Source organism: Chelonia mydas, chromosome 3 (assembly GCF_015237465.2).
Source record: "Chelonia mydas isolate rCheMyd1 chromosome 3, rCheMyd1.pri.v2, whole genome shotgun sequence".
NCBI classification, from domain to species: Eukaryota; Metazoa; Chordata; order Testudines; family Cheloniidae; genus Chelonia; species Chelonia mydas.
Genome location: NC_057851.1, coordinates 81,680,673 through 81,699,899, shown reverse-complemented (window position 1 = coordinate 81,699,899; position 19,227 = coordinate 81,680,673). Strand labels below are relative to the sequence as shown.

Sequence of the window (19,227 nt, the reverse complement as noted above, 5' to 3'; positions counted from 1 at the left end):
GTCACAATACCAGCGGCCCTTCCCCCTAGCTCGAGTAAGTGAGAGAGCGAACTGGACTATACCACCTGCCATCTTGAGGGGGTGTGTGTAGAAATCGGGGCTCCCTGATCCTCAACGCCACGGATGCTGTGGGGAGACACCCACCTAATCCCTGGGGCAAGCGGCGACGGCCGGTCAGGTGTTGGGTAAACAGCCCCCGCGTGCCTGGAGAGGGAATCCGGGCCGGGGAGAAGCCCCTCCTCCCACGCGCACACACGCGCCGCTCTGTGTCTATTGTGAAGCCTTTGGGGAGCTCCGCGCCGCCGCCCCCCGCTCGCGCCGGGTTCGGGTCCTCCCCTTCCACAACGAGTCTCTCCAGCGGGGAGAGGCGGCTGGAAGGAGCCGTTTGAACCGCGTAGATTGGTACAGAGCAGGAGGCAGCGCGAGCCTCTGGGGCGCTGAGAGGGCGGGGCTGGTCGGCGGCATGAAGGTGTGAGCGGAGCCGCGCGCGGAGCGGAGAGAGTAAGTGCCCCGCAGCCTGCACCTCCTCTGCCGTGACCCGCGCCCACCACGGGGAGGGCGACCCCCCCCCGTCCACCCTCCCACGGGGAGAGGGACTGCCCCTTCATCGGGGGGGACCCCCCTGTGCCGCCCCTCCATTCTTCCATCCCCACCCAGAGTGACCCCTTCGCCGTCCCCCCATCTCCTGCGGGGTGGAGGGAGCAATAGGGCTGTGCCAGTGTGGTCCCCCTCTCGCTGTCTGCAGCTGGTGGGGGGGTGAGCCCCGGGCCCCCGCCGGCTATTGCAGGGACAGGTGTGTAAATTCCTCTCCCTTGGCCGCTGCAGGGTGTGGGGGAGGGGGGCTGCACTTTTAGTAGCGGAGTGTGCCTCTTCACGCCCCCCGCTCCCGTCTCCCGTGCAGTGCCCAGTGCGGAGCCTCGCTCAAGGGGCGGCGGGACCTTTTATTGTTGGGGTCAATCGTCGGGGGTTCGTTGGCTGCCACAAGGTGCTAGTTACTATGTTGATCTGAAGGGGGTGGAGTTACCCTGACCCAGCCACCTCCGCTTAATTTATGTAATGGGGACTGTAGAGGCCAGAGGTGGGGATGGATGGTGGAGCTAGATGCGATTTGCCTTTTGAAGAGAAGCAGATTCGATCATATTCACTGGAAATAGCTGCCCATTGAAAGATTCCTACCGTTGTTCAGCTGTCGTGGAGATCTCGGCTGCCTGCGAACACAAGACCTCCAAACTGCAACCCTACAAACATATAGCGTCCGCCTCCTCCAAACACAAAAATATCCATCCCCCTATGCTGATTTAGCTTGTGGATGCAATAATTATAAAACGTAATAGCCCAAAGTAATCTCCACTTGTATCTTAAGCATGTACGAAGTCCTTTTGGGTCATTACACTTCGTGTATCTGTGATTTCGTTTCATTTAGTTTTGTGTTTGGAATCAGAAGTAAATACAGTAATTAGATGTTTTAGTTTGATTTGCAACATTGGATTGTCATTTTTTAGCAAATGTTTCAGTTTTAAAGGCAACAGACTGAATTTCTATGAAAATATCAACAGAATAAAGAATAGCAAGTAGAAAATGCAGATAGTGAAGCTTTTATATTAAATGCTATCTTTAGATTTTTTTTTAGTGGTCATTGCCATAAAGAAACAGTACAAGGTGGCAAAAATAACATGGCATGAAAACAACTTTGCAAGAGTTGTTTTAGGGGAAAGTTCTGTATTTCCAGCATTCTGGACCTTTATTTTTTTGTTTTTGATGTTTGAAGTGTACAACTTTTATTTCAGATTTATAAATGGACTCTTTATCAGTGGTGCAATAGCAATACAAGTTATGTGATTTACCTGACTTACACACCTGATGTGAGTCACCTTGTATATGATTTATTCATTTTGAGAGTGCAGCTGTCATTGATTCACACAGTGCCTGCCAGCAATTGTTAGGTGATTCTTTAAAAGTGCATTCCTTATTTTCCTGGCATGCACTTACAGGGTGTTGTCTGTAGTTGCATGGTGTGGTTGTTGAAAGGTGAAGTATTTCAAGGTCTGTTTGCAAAACCAATCTTTAGAATCAGAGTCATAGAATATCAGGGTTGGAAGGGATCTCAGGAGGTCATCTGGTCCAACCTCCTGCTCGAAGCAGGACCAATCCCCAACTAAATCCCCAATGTTTAGTGTAACATTGCTATTTAAATATTGTATCTCAACTATTATGCTGCAAATGTTTCAATGTATGTAAAAGCAATATTTTATTATTGCCGAATCTCTAGATTTAATACACAGAGTTTGATTTCTCTCATATCATAACGGGGGAAATTACAGCTTTTGGTTAAACTCTGTGGTGCTCAGATATTTTAATAAAGTGTAATAATTTAAGGGTTTGGGGTGGATTCACAGTACAGCCTTTGGAATACTTGGCTAGTGTAAATTAGCTGTTGTCCAGCTGCTACTACCAGTGAGGTGTGTTCTTCAACACATTCTTCAGAATTCAAACAATGGGTGGGTCTACACTTGTGGTGACTTGTAGAGTACAGATGTTGCATGTCCAGCTAGCATAGGTATAATTAGTGATATAGAACAGAAGTTCTCAGCCAGAGGTCCAGGGCCTCCTGGGGGACCGTGAGCAGGTTTCAGGGGATCTACCAAAATAAACCAGAGAGAGACCAGTGTAGACTTGCTGGGTCTCAGGGCAGAAAACCAAAGCCTGAACTCTGCCACTCAGGTCTGAAGCCAAAGCCCAACCAACTTAGTTTTGTGGGGCCTCGGGCAATTGCCCTGCTTGCTACCCCCTAACGCCAGATCTGGCTTTTAATCTACTGGATATGTAGAAAAACAGTTACTGTGCTGTGGAATTTTTATAGCATGTTGGGGGCCTCAGTAAGAAAAAGGTTGAGAACCCCTGGTGTAGAAGGTGAGGCACAGCTTAGGCAAGTAGACATATCAGAACCCTAGGGTATGTACCTTACCTACATGACTCTCTACATGCCCAAGCCATGCCACCGACATCGACACTGCTGTCCCACTGCCTCCGCAGTGCCGAAGACTTTCCCCACCTAACTGAAAGGCAGGAGGCAGCAGGGAAAGACTCTGGCGGTGGGGAGTTGGTGGGGAGAGGCTCTGGCAGCCCCTTGGAAGAACTGAACCTCTAGTGATGCTTCAGATATTCTTTTTTGACTTAGCAGGTTGCAGTAACTGCAGTTGTATTACAAAAATAGTAGGAAAAAATTATATGGATGGATAAACACACAAATCATCTGAGCATCTAGTTTTGATTGAATAAATGGTTACAAATAAAAAACGCTACCCAGGCTTATTGTAGAATCATAGAAATGTTGGACTGGAAGGAACATTAAGAGGTCATCTACTCTAGCCCCCTGCTTTGAGAGAGGATGAAGTGCCATCTCTGACAGGTATTTGTCCAACCCGTTCTTAAAAATCTCCAGTGACAGAGATTCCACAACCTTTCTTGGAAGCCTATTCCAGTGCTTAACTATCCTTATAATTAGAATTTTTCCCCCCTAATATCTAACCTAAATCTCCCTTTCTGCAGACTAAACTGATTACTTCTTGTCCTACTTTCAGTGGACATGGAGAACCATTGATCTTTGTCCTCTTTAGAGGAGCTCTTAGCATATTTGAAGACTTATCAGATCACCCCTCACACTTTTTTACTCAAGGCTGACTGGTGCAGCTGGGACAGTGGAAACTTCTGGTAGCAGTACCTGTTAGAGTGCTCATGTGCTCCGTTCCCCTCAGAATTTGAGCATGTTCTGATCAGCTCCAAAACTACTATTGCACGCATTGGACCCATAGCACAAGTGATTCCATATGCCAGGCTCAACATTGGCTATGAAGGAACTTCAAACTCCGCATGGACAGTATGCTAAGAATACTTCCTGTTCCAAGAAAAATTAATCTGTCTCTGACATGTTGGCTGAAACTACAGAATGTCCTCAAAGGAGGTTGATTCAACCCAGCTCCTCCTATGTTAAGAGTTACTACAGATGGGTCTATGATAGGTTGAGGAGTATATCTCTGCAACCTATTCATTTGAGATTTTTGGAGCTGCAGAGAATCCCCAGTGCATGTAAACACGTTAGAGCTGACAGTGATCCATCTGGCTCTGAAAGCATTTCTTCCCCAGGTGCAGAATGCAGTAGTTCAAATGGTTATGGACATGTCAGCAATGTATTATTTGAACAAACAGGAAGGAGCTCAATTGTTTCAACTGCGAAACAAGGCAATAAAACTTTTGGTCTGGTGTATCCTATACAACATGTACCCAATTGCCTTGCAGGCAGTAGCAGAATACAATGAGATTGTGGAACAACTGAGCAGGGATTCCTCACAGATGTATGAATGGCCTCTAAAGACTCAGTGATTCAGAACATTTTCAGTCTTTGTTCATTTCTGGACAGAGATTCATCACCAAGACCCAATATGAAACACCCCTCTTTTTGCTTAAGAGCAGGCTCAGACAGTCAATCATTGATGGATGCATTTCTGCTTGATTGGGGAAGGGGCTTGATGTATGCATTTCCCCCATTCCCTCTGATTCTAAAGGTGCTAAAGAGAATAAGACCGAATTCGATCAGGGTTGATTTTAGTTGTTCCTGTATAGCCAAGGCAAAGTGTTACACTGAGTTAATTCATTTATCCAACGGCAAATACAAGATGCTCCCAATAACAACAGACATACTGTCCAAGCAATAGGGGAAGGTCTTCCACCCAGATCTGCAAACATTAGATCTGACAGCTTGGGTAATAGGCCTTTGACAGATTTAGAAAAACCATGCTCTTTTGAAATAAAACAACTTCTAATTAATGCTAGGAGACTATCTATTAGAAAAAGTTATAGTTCTAAGTGGAAAAGATTGGGTGTATGGATATCTGGTAAGAATGTTGGTCTAGTTTCAGTTCCTGTGCAACTTATTTTACAATACTTGCTACACTAAAAAGCAATGGATTTGTCTCTCTCCTCCATTAAGGTCCACTTAGTTGCTACAGCAGCATTCCATACTCACATTATGGAAAATAATTGTTTTCACATATACTGGTGAAAAACTGTTTTAAAAAGACTTATTGAATCTGTATCTGCCAGTATGGGACCGTGTCCCTTTGTGGAATTTGACCTTCGTTTTAATGCAACTTATGTCTCCCCTGATTTTAACCTCTAGTGAGCTGCTTTTTTATCTTTCTATAAGACAGCTTTTGTAATAGCAATCACTTCTGCTAAAAGAGTTAGTGAGCTACATGCCTTAGTGGTGGGAGCCTCTTTATTACTTTTTATAAGCACAGGGTGGTTCTTAGATTGCATCCCAAATTCCTTCCTAAAATAATTTTGAGTTTCATATAAATCAAAGTATTAATTTACTAGTATTCTTTTCAAAGCACCGACATATAAAGGGGAATCTGTTACATTCCTTGGTTGCAAAGAGCGCACTCTCATATTATCTGGATAGAACTAAAAAGTTCAGGTCTTCTCCTAAGTTATTTGTCTCGTATGCGGGTAACTCTAAAGGTCAGGCCATTTCAGCACAGTCCCTTTCTAGATAATTTAGACAGTCTATTGAATAGAGTTATAAAGGAGCTTCAGTCTATTCTCCTGTTCCTCTTCACCCCATTCTACAAGAGTGGTTGCTCCATCTGTAGCTTGTGCTAAACATATTCTCCTTATTGAATTATACAGAGCTGCTACATGGAGTTCCGTTCACACTTATGAAGCATTATGCACTGGATCTGGCAGCCAGGTCTGATGCAGTTTGGCAGAGCCATGGCCCAGTCATTGTTTAATTAGGACTCCACCTTCCTCCCTCCTTCTTACTGTACTGCTTGCCAAACTCTCCCAAGAGTGGGAATATGCAAAGGACACTTGAAGAAGAAATGAAGACTTAAATGTAACCATAGTTCTTTGAGGTGGACTCTGCATAATCATAGTCTCTGCCCACCTTCCCCACTCCTGCAGTCCTAATTTCAGTATTACTTGGTATTCTTGTTAGCGGTGGAAGGAACTGAGGTGGCAACAGACTGTGACAGGGTAGCCTGCCCCTTGGGGGCTGAATTGCATAGTGGTCAATCCTCCCCATCAGATGTCCTGATCCTTTAAGAGTTTGGGGAGGCCTGATACTCAAAGCCTGAAGAGACATGGGGAGAAAGGAAGGAGGTCCAGGATAGTAGTAGTATTTAGAAGGAATTCTGTTACTTTGTCTTTAAGGGCCCGCCACTTGGAGCCTTGCAGAGATGGTGGGGCAGTCAAAAAGGAATGAGCTGGAAGAAGGGGCCACTATCAGTGCTGCCACCTCCTTCATAGGAGGGGAGATGCCTGTAAACCCTGCGGGGAGACAGAAGGCATGTGCTGGGCCTTGACTTAGCAGGGAGAAGACAGCAGCAGGAGAAGATCTGCCTGCTGAGCCTCCCAGCCTGAGGGTGGAGGGACTGATAGGGAAAAGGGCCTGCTGTAGAGCCTCAGGCAGCTTTTCCTACAGCTGGCTTAAAGTATAATTCCCGCTCCAAGGAGGAGAGCTGGGAGGCTCTTGTCTTAAAGAGACGGACAGTCTCTCCAAAGGCCAGCTCTTCTCCCAGAGCTGGGTGAGGAAACTGACCAGGACTCTTATGTGGGCCCAAAGAGAGCAGCTAAATAAATGAGTTACCCTCTGCAGAATAAATAAATTAACCTCCCTTTGCAGGGACTGGTTTAACTAATCTGGTCTGGGTAGTTGTCTGAAAAGCTCCAAAGGGTGCTGAGTGCAACGCACCTGCAGTTCACAACAAGCCATGAAGGCATGCTGGAGATGCACACCCCAAGACATGGGTGCCATGCCCCCTTTTATAGCCAGGCCCTCAGAATGTTCTCAAACTTAAGAGGCCCTGCTGCCAGAAAGTTCCACCATCTCACTTGCATTGGTCAACACATACCAAGAGTGTGACTGTACAGTGTCCATCTTGATGACCGCTGGTAACAAGTAACTAACTTTCATTTTTTCTAAACTTTCCTCATAGGTTATATTTTCTAAACCTTTTATCATTTTTGTTGGGCTCCACTGGACTCTCTCAAATTTTCTTGAATTGTGGCGCCCAGAACTTGACACAGTACTGCAGCTGAGGCCTCATCAGTGCCGAATAGAGTGGAACAGTTACCTCCCATGTCTTGCATATGGCGATCATGTTAATACTAGGGCTGTCAAGCGATTAAAAAAATTAATTGCAATTAATCACACTGTTAAACAATACTAGAACACCATTTATTTAAATATTTTTGGATGTTTTCAACATTTTCAAATTTATTGATTTCAGTTACAACACAGACAACAAAGTGTACAGTGGTCACTTTATATTTATTTTTATTACAAATATTTGTGCTGTAAAAATGAAATAGTATTTTTCAATTCACCTCATACAAGTACTATAATGCAATCTCTTTATCATGAAAGTGTAACTTACAAATGTAGAATTATGTACAAAAAATAACTGCATTCAAAAATAAAAAAATATAAAACTTTAGAACCTACAAGTCCACTCAGTCCTACTTCTTGTTCAGCCAGTCACTCAACACATTTGTTTACATTAGCAGGAGATAATGCTGCCCGCTTCTTGTTTAGAGTGTCACCTAAAAGTGAGAACAAGCGTTCACATGGCACTGTTGTAACCGGCGTCACAAGATATTTACGTGCCAGAAGCACGAAAGATTCATATGTCCCTTCATGGTTCAACCTCCCTTCCAGAGGATATGCGTCCATGCTGATGAAGGGTTCTGCTCGATAATGATACAAAGCAGTGCAGACCAATGCATGTTCACTTTCATCATCTGAGTCAGATGCCACCAGCAGAAGGCTGATTTTCTTTTTTGGTGGTTCGGGTTCTGTAGTTTCCACATTAGACTTTTGCTCTTTTAAGACTTCTGAAAGCATGCTTCACACCTCGTCCCTCTCAGATTTTGGAAGGCACTTCAGATTCTTAAACCTTGGGTCGAGTGCTGTAGCTATGTTTAGAAAGCTCACAGCGGTACCTTCTTTGCGTTTTGTCAAATCTGCAGTGAAAGTGTTCTTAAAATGAACAACATGTGCTGGGTCATCATCCGAGACTGCTATAACATGAAATACATGGCAGAATGCAGGAAGAACAGAGCAGGAGACATACAATTCTCCCCCAAGGAGTTCAGTCAAAATTTAATTCTTTTTTTTTTTTTTTTTTTAATGAGCGTCATCAGCATGGAAGCATGTCCTCTGGAATGGTGGCCGAAGCATGAAGGGGTATACAAATGTTTAGCGTATCTGGCACGTAAATAGCTTGCAATGCCCGCTACAAAAGTGCCATGCGAACGCCTATTTTCAATTTCAGGTGACATTGTAAATAAGAAGCTGGCAGCATTATCTCCTGCTAATGTAAACAAATGTGTTTGTCCGAGTGATTGGCTGAACAAGAAGTAGGACTGAGTGGACTTGTAGGTTCTAAAGTTTTACATTTTTTTATTTTTGAATGCAGTTATGTAACACAAAAAAACTACATTTGTAAGTTGCACTTTCATGATAAAGAGATTGCATTACAGTACTTGTATGAGGTGAATTGAAAAATACAATTTTTTTGTTTATAGCTTTTACAGTGCAAATATTTGTAATAAAAAATAATATAAAGTGAGCACTATACACTTCGAATTCTGTGTTGTAATTGAAATCCATATATTTGAAAATGTAGAAACATCCAAAATATTTAATAAATTTCAATTGTTATTCTATTCTTTAACAATGCAATTAAAACTGTGATTAATCACGATTACTTTTTAAATGGTGATTGATTTTTTTTGAATTAATTGTGTGAGTTAACTATGATTAATCGACAGCCCTAGTTTATACATTCCAGAATATTAGCCTTTTCCACAACTGTTATTGTTGCCTCATATTCAGTTTGTGATCCACTATACCCCACAGATCCTTTTCAGCAGTTCTGTTGGCTAACCAGTTATTCTCCATTTTGTAATTGTGCATTTGATTTTTTTTCTTTCCTAAGTGCAGTAGTTTGCACTTGTCTATCTTAAATTTCATCTTGTTGATTTCAGACTAATACTCCAGTTTGTCAAGGTTGTTTTGAATTCTAATCTTGTCTTCCAAGTGTTAGCAACCCCTCCTAGCTGGGTGTCACCCACAAATTTTATAAGCATACTCTTATCCAAGTCATTAATTAAAATATCAAATAGTACTGGGCCCAGAACAGAACCTTGCAGGGACCACACTATATACATTCCCAAGTTTGACAGCAAATCATTGATGACAACTCTTTGAATATGGTCTTTCAACCATTTGTGCACCCACCTGATAGTAATTTCCTCTAGACTACATTTCTGTTTTGTTTATAGGAATGTCATATGCGACTGTCATAAGTCTTATTAAAATTAAGATGTGTTGCATCTACAGCTTCCCCCATTCACTAACCCTGTGACAAAAAAGGAAATTAGGTTGGTTTGGTCTGATTTGTTCTTGATAAATCCATGTTGGCTATTATTTATCACTCTATTATTCTCTAGTTGCAAGCAAATTGATTGTTTAATAATTTCTTCCAGTATCTTTCCAGGTATCGAAGTTAGGCTAACTGCTTTATAATTCCCAGGGTCCTCTTTGTTCCCCTCTTTAAAGATAGGTGCTATGTTTGCCCTTCTTCAGTTCTTTGAGGCGTTACTTATCCTCCATGAGTTCTCAAAGGTAATTACTAAGGGTATGTCTACACTACAGAATAAGGTCAAATTTATAGAAGTCGGTTTTTTAGAAATCGGTTTTATATATTCGAGTGTGTGTGTCCCCACAGAAAATGCTCTAAGTGCATTAAGTGCATTAACTCGGCGGAGTGCTTCCACAGTACCGAGGCTAGAGTCGACTTCCGGAGCGTTGCACTGTGGGTAGCTATCCCACAGTTCCCGCAGTCTCCGCTGCCCATTGGAATTCTGGGTTGAGATCCCACTGCCTGATGGGGCTAAAACATTGTCGCGGGTGGTTCTGGGTACATATCGTCAGTCCCCCCTTCCCTCCCTCCCTCCATGAAAGCAAGGGCAGACAATCGTTTCGCGCCTTTTTTCCTGAGTTACCTGAGCGGACGCCATACCATCGCAAGCATGGAGCCCGCTCAGCTAACCGTCACCGTATGTCTCCTGGGTGCTGGCAGACGCGGTACTGCATTGCTACACAGTAGCAGCAACCCATTGCCTTGTGGCAGCAGACGGTACAATACGACTGGTAGCTGTCATTGTCATGTCCAAGGTGCTCCTGGCCGTGTTGGCTGGCAGCGCCTGGGCAGACATGGGCGCAGGGACTAAATTTGGAGTGACTTGACCAGATCATTCTCTTTAGTCCTGCAGTCAGTCCTATTGAACCGTCTTATGGTGAGCAGGCAGGCAATATGGATTGCTAGCAGTCCTATTGTACCGTCTTCTACCGAGCAGCCAGGAGATGTGGATGGCTTGCAGTCCTTCTGCACCGTCTGCTGCCAGCCAAAGATGTAAAAGATAGATGGAGTGGATCAAAACAAGAAATAGACCAGATTTGTTTTGTACTCATTTGCCTCCTCCCTCATCTAGGGGACTCATTTCTCTAGGTCACACTGCAGTCACTCACAGAGAAGGTGCAGCGAGGTAAATCTAGCCATGTATCAATCAGAGGCCAGGCTAACCTCCTTGTTCCAATAAGAACAATAACTTAGGTGCACCATTTCTTATTGGAACCCTCCGTGAAGTCCTGCCTGAAATACTCCTTGATGTAAAGCCACCCCCTTTGTTGATTTTAGCTCCCTGAAGCCAACCCTGTAAGCCGTGTCGTCAGTCGCCCCTCCCTCCGTCAGAGCAACGGCAGACAATCATTCCGCGCCTTTTTTCTGTGCGGACGCCATACCAAGGCAAGCATGGAGGCCGCTCAGCTCACTTTGGCAATTAGGAGCACATTAAATGCCACACGCATTATCCAGCAGTATATGCAGCACCAGAACCTGGCAAAGCGATACCGGGCGAGGAGGCGACGTCAGCACGGTCACGTGAGTGATCAGGACATGGACACAGATTTCTCTGAAAGCATGGGCCCTGCCAATGTAGGCATCATGGTGCTAATGGGGCAGGTTCATGCTGTGGAACGCCGATTCTGGGCTCGGGAAACAAGCACAGACTGGTGGGACCGCATAGTGTTGCAGGTCTGGGATGATTCCCAGTGGCTGCAAAACTTTCGCATGCGTAAGGGCACTTTCATGGGACTTTGTGACTTGCTTTCCCCTGCCCTGAAGTGCATGAATACCAAGATGAGAGCAGCCCTCACAGTTGAGAAGCGAGTGGCAATAGCCCTGTGGAAGCTTGCAACGCCAGACAGCTACCGGTCAGTTGGGAATCAATTTGGAGTGGGCAAATCTACTGTTGGGGCTGCTGTGATGCAAGTAGCCCGCGCAATCAAAGATCTGCTGATATCAAGGGTAGTGACCCTGGGAAATGTGCAGGTCATAGTGGATGGCTTTGCTGCAGTGGGATTCCCTAACTGTGGTGGGGCCATAGACGGAACCCATATCCCTATCTTGGCACCGGAGCACCAAGCCGGTGAGTACATAAACCGCAAGGGGTACTTTTCAATAGTGCTGCAAGCTCTAGTGGATCACAAGGGACGTTTCACCAACATCAAGTGGGATGGCCGGGAAAGGTACATGACGCTCGCATCTTCAGGAAATCTGGTCTGTTTCAAAAGCTGCAAGAAGGGACTTTATTCCCAGACCAGAAAATAACTGTTGGGGATGTTGAAATGCCTATATGTATCCTTGGGGACCCAGCCTACCCCTTAATGCCATGGCTCATGAAGCCGTACACAGGCAGCCTGGATAGTAGTCAGGAGCTGTTCAACTACAGGCTGAGCAAGTGCAGAATGGTGGTAGAATGTGCATTTGGACTTTTAAAGGCGCGCTGGCGCAGTTTACTGACTCGCTTAGACCTCAGCGAAACCAGTATTCCCACTGTTATTACTGCTTGCTGTGTGCTCCACAATATCTGTGAGAGTAAGGGGGAGACGTTTATGGCGGGGTGGGAGGTTGAGGCAAATCGCCTGGCTGCTGGTTACGCGCAGCCAGACACCAGGGCGGTTAGAAGAGCACAGGAGGGCGCGGTACGCATCAGAGAAGCTTTGAAAACCAGTTTCATGACTGGCCAGGCTACGGTGTGAAAGTTCTGTTTGTTTCTCCTTGATGAAACCCCCCGCCCCTTGGTTCACTCTACTTCCCTGTAAGCTAACCACCCTCTCCTTCTCCCTTCGATCACTGCTTGCAGAGGCAATAAAGTCATTGTTGCTTCACATTCATGCATTCTTTATTCATTCATCACACAAATAGGGGGATGACTACCAAGGTAGCCCAGGAGGGGTGGTGGAGGAGGGAAGGAAAATGCCACACAGCACTTTAAAAGTTTACAACTTTAAAATTTATTGAATGACAGCCTTCTTTTTTTTAGGCAATCCTCTGTGGCGGAGTGGCTGGTTGGCCGGTGGCCCCCCCACCGCATTCTTGGGTGTCTGGGTGTGGAGGCTATGGAACTTGGGGAGGAGGGCGGTTGGTTACACAGGGGCTGTAGTGGCAGTCTGTGCTCCAGCTGCCTTTGCTGCAGCTCAACCATACACTGGAGCATACTGGTTTGGTCCTCCAGCAGCCTCAGCATTGAATCCTGCCTCCTCTCATCACGCTGCCGCCACATTCGAGCTTCAGCCCTCTCTTCAGCCCGCCACTTACTCTCTTCAGCCCGCCACCTCTCCTCCCGGTCATTTTGTGCTTTCCTGCACTCTGACATTATTTGCCTCCACGCATTCGTCTGTGCTCTGTCAGTGTGGGAGGACAGCATGAGCTCGGAGAACATTTCATCTCGAGTGCGTTTTTTTTTTCTTTCTAATCTTCACTAGCCTCTGGGAAGGAGAAGATCCTGTGATCATTGAAACACATGCAGCTGGTGGAGAAAAAAAACAGGGACAGCGGTATTTAAAAAGACACATTTTATAAAACACTGGCTACACTCTTTCAGGGTAAACCTTGCTGTTAACATTACATACATAGCTCATGTGCTTTTGTTACAAGGTCGCATTTTGCCTCCTCCCACCGCGTGGCTACCCCCTCAACCCTCCCCCCTCCCTGTGGCTAACAGCGGGGAACATTTCTGTTCAGCCGCAGGCAAAGAGCCCAGCAGGAATGGGCTCCTCTGAGTGTCCCCTGAAGAAAAGCACCCTATTTCAACCAGGTGACCATGGATTATATCTCACTCTCCTGAAGATAACACAGAGAGATAAAGAACGGATGTTGTTTGAACGCCAGCAAACATACACTGCAATGCTTTGTTGTACAATGATTCCTGAGTACGTGTTACTGGCCTGGAGTGGTAAAGTGTCCTACCATGAAGGGCGCAATAAGTCTGCCCTCCCCAGAAACCTTTTGCAAAGGCTTTGGGAGTATATCCAGGAGAGCCGCGAATGCCAGGGCAAAGTAATCCTTTCACATGCTTGCTTTTAAACCATGTATAGTATTTTAAAAGGTACACTCACCGGAGGTCCCTTCTCTGCCTGCTGGGTCCAGGAGGCAGCCTTGGGTGGGTTCGGGGGGTACTGGCTCCAGGTCCAGGGTGAGAAACAGTTCCTGGCTGTCGGGAAAACCGGTTTCTCCGCTTGCTTGCTGTGAGCTATCTACAACCTCCTCCTCATCATCATCTTCTTCGTCCCCAAAACCTGCTTCCGTATTGCCACCATGTCCATTGAAGGAGTCAAACAACACGGCTGGGGTAGTGGTGGCTGAACTCCCTAAAATGGCATGCAGCTCATCATAGAAGCGGCATGTTTGGGGCTCTGACCCGGAGCGGCCGTTCGCCTCTCTGGTTTTCTGGTAGGCTTGCCTCAGCTCCTTCAGTTTCACGCGGCACTGCTTCGGGTCCCTGTTATGGCCTCTGTCCTTCATGCCCTGGGAGATTTTGACAAAGGTTTTGGCATTTCGAAAACTGGAACGGTGTTCTGATAGCACGGATTCCTCTCCCCATACGGCGATCAGATCCCGTACCTCCCGTTCGGTCCATGCTGGAGCTCTTTTGCGATTCTAGGACTCCATCATGGTCACCTCTGCTGATGAGCTCTGCATGGTCACCTGCAGCTTGCCACGCTGGCCAAATAGGAAATGAGATTCAAAAGTTCGCGGTTCTTTTCCTGTCTACCTGGCCAGTGCATCTGAGTTGAGAGTGCTGTCCAGAGCGGTCACAATGGAGCACTCTGGGATAGCTCCCGGAGGCCAATACCGTCAAATTGTGTCCACAGTACCCCAGATTCGACCCGGCAAGGCCGATTTAAGCGCTAATCCACTTGTCAGGGGTGGAGTAAGGAAATCGATTTTAAGAGCCCTTTAAGTCAAAATAAAGGGCTTCATCGTGTGGACGGGTGCAGGTTTACATCGATTTAATGCTGCTAAATTCGACCTAAAGTCCTAGTGTAGACCAGGGCTAACAAATCAGAGGTTGCTTCAGTTAGTTCCTTAAGTACCCTAGACTAGAGTGAATTTAATCAGGCTCTGATTACTTGAATACATCTAATTTAGTTAAATATTCTTTAATGTGATCTTCCCCTCATTTGGTTGTGTTCCTTCCCCCTTATTGTTGTTAATTTTTTTTTTAATTATCTGGTCAAAATTTACCTTTTTTGTAAAGACTGAAGCAAAATAGGCATTAAACACCACCCTTATTGATGTTGTCTGATACTATCTTTCCTTCATCTTTCTCTTGCTCCTAATGTTTTTTAAAAAGCTTCTTGTTGTTTTTATGACCCTTGCAAGTTGTAACTCATTTTGTGCCTTAGCCCTACAAACTTGTGCTGTTCTTTTGTATTCCTCCTTAGCAATTTGTCCATGTTTCCACTCTTCGTAGGATTCCCTTTTGATCTTCAGAGCTCCTGATGAAGCCATATTGGCCTCTTACTGTTCTTCTTATATATCCTGTGCATCAGGATAGTTTGCTGTTCTCATTCATGTGTAGAGAGCAGTTGCTGTGTCTTGAGGTACCAACTGAATATTTGTAAATTCAAAAAAATGCTTGTTTGAATACAGTATTTTTAAAATTTCTTTTGTTGACTCCGGTAAATTTAAATAAAAGCAAAAGTTTTGCAACTAAGGCTCAAAAAATATACCCAACTTTTCTTCATTTGATAACTAAGCCTATTATGAGGAGGGCAATGTTGTCTAGTGCATAGAACACTGGGCTGGGACTTAGGATAGCTGGCTTCTATTCCTCGCTCTTCCACTGACCTGCTGTGTGACCTTAGGCAAGTTACTTCACCTCCCCCATCTCAGTTTCCCCATCTGTAAAATGGGAATGATGCTTGTCGTCTTGGTAAAACGCTTTGAGATCTACAGATGAAACACATTTGTAAGAGAGAAGTATTATCATCATCATTGCTGTCTGGGGTGACAAGTATGTGTGCTATTCTCCCTGCTTAAAGAAATAAAAAATGCTTGCATATTGGTGGGGGGGCAGAGTTCTACTGTATGTAATGATAACATATTGTCAAACACCTACATTTCAAATACATTAAGTAGTAACTTGCTATCTCTCTCTTGTCCCCCTTCCTTGCTTCACTCCAGTTTTTCTGTAATAGATCTTTTCCTTTGTTTTCAGTGTACGTTTGCTTCCTGTTTTTTGTTGTTTTTTTTTTTTTTTTTTTTGGTCTCTCCATCAATCCTTTACAGCTCTTTCTCTCTCTCTCTCTCATTTCTTCCTCTCCCACCACTTGGTGTGCTTTACCTCCTTCTCCTCTATTTTCTGCTGCTTCTACTTCCCCCTATAAGTCATCATATTCTGCTTCTCTTTTTTTCTAACTTCCCTATGAATCTGTCACCCATCCACTCATGCAGGTTCTCACCCCCATCTGCTCTCTTGCTCCCTCAACGTAGACCCTTATATCCACAGCTTGAAGAATGTACCAAATGCTTAACAGCCTGAGAACTAGACTAAAATATGAGGCACCATTGTCCATGGACAATGCCCAGGTGTGCTTAACCAGTGACTCCAGGAAGGTAAATAAACGGACAGTTTGAGACTGTACTGCTTTCTAGATAATGTTATCTCCTCCATCCAGGCTTGTGTTTGTCATCTGTAGGTGAAGATCCAGAATTTAAAACTTTGACTCATGACCAATGTGGGGCTGCAATGTCCATGGACAATATCCTGATGAGAACCAGAGCCTTGTTTTTCCCCCCATTCTCATATCCCTTGGCTGCTGGGAAAGTGCAGAGTAATGGAAGCCTTACCAGGCTGCGCTCCTTGGATCCTGCTTGAAGCTTCATGTTTTGAAACCTCCTAGTACTATTTGTCTGATAAATTTGAAGCCTTTTCTACTTGTTGTTACTGCTGGAAGGAAGAAACATTTTTGTACACCCCATCCCCTGCTTCAATCCAGAACTAACTAAGCAACTCACAGAATCATGATCCAACTTTTTAGATTTTTGAACATTTCCTAAAGATGGCATACACAAGCCTGGATGAAGGAGGTGACATTATACAGAGAGCCATATAATCTTAAACTCTCAGTTCATTCATTTTCTTGGAATCATTGGAGAAGCTCATTCTTAACTCTATTTTTCAAAAGCACGTGACCTGAAAGAGAAAATCCAGTGTGTGTTTTCTTAACCTTCTGAGCTGTTATTTTTAAAATCTACCAGGGACAGTGTCAGATTAAAAATCGTATTTCTAAAAATTAACATCTCTGTTTACTATAACAGATGAATATTACTGAAATTGTCAAAAAAATAATTTTTTTCACCATTGAATGAAGTAGCTGAGCTGCTAGCACAAATATGCTACCTTGCATTAAAAATAGCTTCTATACAAGAGTATTGGAAGGTAGCAAATGTAGCTATTTTTAAAAATCAGAGGGGTAGCTGTGTTAGTCTGGATCTGTAAAAGCGGCAGAGTCTCCTGTGGCACCTTATAGACTAACAGACATATTGGAGCATAAGCTTTCATGGGTGAATAAAAAGGCTGTGTAGGGATGATCCAAAGAATTATAGACCAGTAAGCCTTACATCTTTAACGGGTAAATTGAGGGGGGAAAATTATAGACTAAAATTCCTGGAAGATCATGATCTGAGAGGGTCTAATCAGTGTTTTTTCAGCAAAGGAAAATTGCTTATCTATTAGAATTCTTAAATGGGTCAATGAAGTAGTGGATAAAGGAGAACCAATTGACATAATTTATGTAGACTTTCAAAAGTCTTTTAACAGGGTCCCTTACAAGTTTAAGTTCTATGCTGCAGCTCTTAGAGGTGCAGCACAGAATCTCACTCAGGTTGTTCAGTCTTAAATTTATTTAGTGCTCATTGTGAATGTCATATTTGTAAGGAGCCACACTTGTTCTTCATCTTTGCTAATTTTTAAATGTAAACAAATGTCAAGGTGCATTCTACTTTAGGTGCACACGAACCTCATGCATAAAACTGGGGTCTTTTTGAATAGTGGTGTCCATTGGGGATGTGCATGCACCTGTCCCTGCTTGTGTTTGAGTATAAGGTCATAAAGGTCAGGGTGTCTGTGACCTTCCCTCCCTTACTGTGCATGGTAGTGAGACAGAACAAGTGTCCGGTCTGTTAGTTCTTAGCGCAAACTAAATCTCTCAGAATTTATTCATCTGGTCTGAAAGCTGATGGTCAGCTCTCCCTTCCCCCCGGCATATATCCCTCCTTACTACCTTGCATCTTAACATGGGGGATTCAAAACCTGTGGACTTCAAGCCCCACCTATCCTGTGATGGATTCATCATCATCATGGCAAATCCCAAAGGGACGTGGCCTCCTTGAAGATCAAGTGCCTTCCAGAGGGATCTCTGGCAAGATGGTGGTATATTCAGTTTGTGTCCACCAAAGCTTTTGACGCCTATGTGATCTATGGGCACATAGCAGTATTTCTTGGTAACCGTGCTTTGGAATTCATTGGTCTTTCCTTCTAATAATGACTATACTAAGAAAGCTGCTGAGATCAAATCAGTGATGATGGAGGCGATTGCTGGATTTGCCTTTGTCTTCGAAGATTGTCATTTCTGATCTTTCCTGTCACTAGATATTGAGCAGCTGATGAAGACAATGAGAATCAAAAATGTCACTCTGTTCCTTGGCGCCCACATTTCACTTCCGTACAGTAGATTTGGTATCACCTTGGTTCTGTAGTTTCGTTGCTTTGTAGCCAGTTTGAAGTCAAAATGTCCCACTAGAGTTGTTGAAGGGCCTGAAATATGGAGGCAGCAGCTGTTACATACATGTTCACATCTTGTGAGCATTCTCCAACACCGTCTATGACACTGCCCAAATATTTGACAGTTGCCACCTACTCAGTTTCCCCCACCTCCTCATCCAGACATGTTAATGATGATCTGATTGCAATCTAGAGCTGAAAGCAACTTGATGATAATGGCTAGTGACTTTGTTTTATCTGGATTAGAATGTGTGCTGCTTATTGTCAGATTAGCCATCAGCTGCAGCGATTCACCAGACTCAGTCAACAATGTCATTTTCATGTATGAGATCTCAAAGCAGAATGGTGTTCAGCTTAAAGCTACTGACAGTTGCCTCCTCAAGCTTATCCATCAACCAATTAGTGCCAATATTGAACAACCGCGGTGTCAGAATGCAGCATTTCCAAACTCCTGTGGTCATAGGAAAGCATGTTATGTATTGGCTATTGATTCAAACGCAGGTTTCTGTTCCATTATAGAGCTCTTCTATCAATGACATTATCTTTCCACGGATGTCGAGATACATCAGATCCCACAAACTTGCTTGATGTTCTGAATCAAAGGGCTCACGGAAGCATCTAAAAAGTGCTGTGCATGGCCTATTAAATTCAGCCATCTTCTCAAAAAGTTGTTTCAAGATAAAGATCTGATCTGTAGTGGAATGACCAGGTCTAAAGCTGCACTGACTCTTTGTGGCAAAGACCAGGATACTATCATTGATTTGTGACATTAACGTGGAAGCAGACTTTCCTTAGGACCGACAACAGCATAATACCTCAATAGTTACTACATTTGACTTATCCCCTTTTTTTGAACAGAGGCAGAATAACACCCTTCTTTCAGTTATCGGTGATGTTAGTGGACCAGATGGTCTGGAAGAGCCTGTGCTACCAGAAAGAAAAGGAGTACTAGTGGCACCTTAGAGACTGAGCAATTTATTTGAGCATAAGCTTTCGTGAGCTACAGCTCACTTTATCGGATGTGCT

General features: G+C 44.3%; 1 protein-coding gene across 4 annotated transcripts in view; it reads left to right on the top strand.

Annotated features, from left to right (window-relative positions):
• The window catches only part of WASF1 (WASP family member 1), a 177,757-nt gene continuing 158,530 nt past the window's right edge, over positions 1 to 19,227 (top strand). Inside the window, exon 1 of one of the 4 annotated variants that reach the window (XM_037894627.2) lies at positions 1 to 501. The gene's annotated coding sequence lies outside the window, so the exon portion shown is untranslated. The remainder of the gene's footprint in view (positions 502 to 19,227) is intronic. The other 3 variants (XM_037894628.2, XM_037894626.2, XM_043542800.1) reach the window with 3 other exon arrangements.